The sequence below is a fragment of the Camellia sinensis genome, chromosome 12, assembly GCF_055761805.1.
Source record: "Camellia sinensis isolate YWXY chromosome 12, ASM5576180v1, whole genome shotgun sequence".
Classification (NCBI taxonomy): domain Eukaryota; kingdom Viridiplantae; phylum Streptophyta; class Magnoliopsida; order Ericales; family Theaceae; genus Camellia; species Camellia sinensis.
The window spans coordinates 65,817,001-65,820,734 of NC_138972.1; positions in this window are offsets into that span (position 1 = coordinate 65,817,001).

The window sequence follows — 3,734 nt, forward strand, 5'->3', positions numbered from 1 at the left end:
TATTAATTATGTCTTTGTAATTTCATGGGATTGTTTGATTGTGCCTCTTGGTTTATTAGCTAAAATCTAATCTTGTTTGGAAGTGTTTGATTAGGATTTAGGATTCTGTCCAGGTCATGATATCTAGGGGTGTAAAAAAAAAGGGTGGAACTAGTAAACCAATCCAATCCGTTCTAAATGGTCAATTTGATCTGGTTTTTACTAGTTTTTGTTCAGGTTTTAGTTTTAAAAATGGTGGAACTATTCAAATCGATCTGGTTCTAGTTCTAAGGATTTGGTTATGGTTCCAAACTAAACTGGATCGTGACGTAGTTATTTATTATTATTTTTAAGATGTAAATATACTTTAATATTGATGTAATAGATATTAATCGATTTAAATTGATTATTATAAAATATCCTACTTATCAATGATATAACTTATACATTATGTTTAAATTTATTATTATAAGACATTTGTACTAATTAACTTATCAAATTTTTTAGATTAAGACGTTTTCAATGTTGTTCTATCTTTACTCTTCATTCAATTTCTGTGATTGAGAATGAATGTTTTACTATCTTTTCATTGTGTAGTATTCGAAACCTGGGACGGGCTATGCTATAACTAGACGGATTGTGTCAAGAATCTTAGTGTAGAGTGGACAATTTGTGCTGGTTGACATAGTGCGTGCTTGAGCTTTGAACATAAATTTATCTCTCCAATTCCAAACTTGTAATTGACGAATTGGCTCGTTTCATTCATTCATTGCATAATTCAAGTTTGTAATTCCGGGTAGAAAGCTAGTAGTAGATTCGGACCCCTAAGTTCCCAATTCTAATTAATTCATTATCATCTTATTACTTTATTAATTGGGGTTTTATAAATTATTTTTGGAAATAAACCATCAAATATCAACTAAACTAATTGAGAAATTAATAATTAAAATAGTTTTGGAATACGCAATAGTCCTTGTGGATACGATACTATACTTGCTATCGATCCTTATTTAATAGAGTTCGGAAGATTGGCTCACGACATACCAGTTGAGATTGGACAGGTTTTCTCGATGATGTGGAGGAGATGAGGAAGGAGAAAAAGGCAGAGTTTAGGGAGGCACTGGCGACAAAGAGAGGAGATGAGGGAGAGATGGTGGCAGTTGCAGGAGATGTGGCGGTGGGGAAGTGGGGAAAGGATGTCAACAGCAACAGATCAAACAGGACGACAATGATGGAGGTGAAGTCCATCGGTAGAGAGAGAGAGAGAGGAGAGTAGAGAGAGAGAGAGTAGGGTTTGATTTGGAGAAATGTAGGGTTTGGATGGGTGGTGCTATATATATGGGCAATTTAGTCATTTTGTAAGAATTTGTCTTCATAGACATTATTTCACTGGTTAGACATTTGAGCAAAGAAAATCCAAAAGATGGAGAGCATCCATAAATAATGATAACAAAATAAAAGGTGAATCGTCTACGCAAACGTTAACAAATAAACATGGCTTAGACAAATTCTTGACAATCAAAAGATCTAATGTTATACCACAAGCAAGTCAAACTATCAAGGAAGGTTGGCATGAAATTCAAAATATTATTTTTTATTTTCCAAAAAACACTTTAAGGAGCCTAAACGACTAGAAGATGTGATCATTCACTGACATATTATTCGTGTTATATATGAGTATAAATAAATAATTAAAAATTAATTTTAAATTTTAAATAATAATATAAAATTTATCTAAAATATACAGTAAAAATGATTTATAATTAATTAAATTTTATTCATTTTTTTTCGAAATTACACATAAAAGAAAGTTTTTATTTTAATGTCAATAATTATGTATTCTAAGTTCTTAATAAAAAGTATGTCATAATTTAATTAGTAAAAATTAAAAAAATAAATTAAAAAAATTTATGATAAAATAGAAATACATTTTATTTTAGAAATATTTACCAATAATTCTAATATCACAAACTGTTATATCAACCAGTCCCACTTTTATTTTTTTGTTCCGTTAAGTCCGCTGGTGGGGAGATTTGTTCCTTTGTGATTCTATTTTAAATGTTTAGTTTGACTGTGTGGACGATTGTACCTTTTGTTTGAGTGAGACGTGTTTTGCAGGACCACTTCTGTGTTTGGAAACATTGCAGATTCGGTTGTGTGATGTGGGAATGGGGTGGTGTATGATGTGGGTTAGGTGGTTGTGTGTATGGAAATACTTGGTCAAATAAATTGTGTGAATGGACCAATGAAGGTGGGGACCACAGAAAGTGGTAAACAATGTTTTGGTGTGGGGTTGGATATGTGGGGGTTTGGGCTTATTTCTTTTTTGTACTGACATTGCATGGGTGTGGGTATGTGGATGTTTGTGTGCCATGTGGCAACCAGTAAACATGGAAGTGTAGTATAAAACCCCTTAGTGCGCTTTACCCTTGTGTGACACCACAATTATGTGTCACGTGACATACATACAATACCTTCCTCTCAGATTTACAAGTGTGTGCCACACGCGCCTAAACCTGATCCCCTCATATATAGCTGTACCGCATATATTAATTTGTCAACTGAGGGCATTTACGTCCTTCAAAAAATGGCAGGACTAAACGGATTATTAGAAAAAAAAAATGAGACCAATTGGATCATAAGATCAACATTTGGGATTTATTGGTAAATCTCCCTTTATTTTATAAGTTTCATAATTTTAATTTACCATATGATACTAGTAAATTACATTTGTTAATATACTAATTTTTTTTCCCCTATTTTGTAAAATCTAAAAATTGCAAATTATTTTATGTTATAACTCTTACGTGAGAATGGATTAGGATTGGCTTGTGGTATTAAAGTTACATTAAACATTAGCAGTGACCTATGAGCCAGTTGAATCAATATTTATGCCAATATGACATTCACCTAATCATTAAAAATTGTCTTGATTCATATCCAACTTATGAATCATTTAGCCTATTTATTTATTAAATTGGTAAATATATTTTTTGTAATAAAAATATGAACATATGAACATACTTTATGCATATTTATTAAAAATTTGAACTTAAGTAAAAAACTTATATATTTATGTTAATACTATGAAATGAATAGTTATGTATATTTATGTATAAAAAAAATTATCTAAGATAGAATGTCTTATAATAATAAATTTATTATCAATTTTTTAGATTAAATTTATGATATACTAAATAAACTGAGAATAAATAAAAACAAGTAAAACTAAAAACTTAAGGAACTAAGCTGAATTAAATAATGTAAAAGACATATTAAACTAACGACTATAAAACAACTACTAACCTAAATTAAATAAACTAATACGGAGGGTTTTTTTTTTTTTTTTTCTCACACACTACTGATACACTGCTGAAAAAAAAAAAAAAACCCCAACACAACTTCTACCTCTATTTCGCATTGCAATAGCACTTTAAAAACACCTAAATACTCAACAAAAGTATAATCTTCATGCGGAAACCATAGGTACTACTTTTTTTCTTGAGTATGTAATTTTTCCTATTCTTCAATAGGGTGATAGATTAGGTTGATTTAGTAACCAGAATTGAGGCGCCAAAAGCTACCTCAACCTATAGGGCTACCGTATAGATTTCGAACCGAGGTGGTTTTGAAGCAATCTTTACACTCCTGGGTCTTTAAACCAGACTTTAGTTTCGAAATTTCCAAACCTTTGCATTCTAGGCTTTGCCATTCGAACTCTAATTTCCACAGTCTTAGTTGGTCTTCTAGGAACT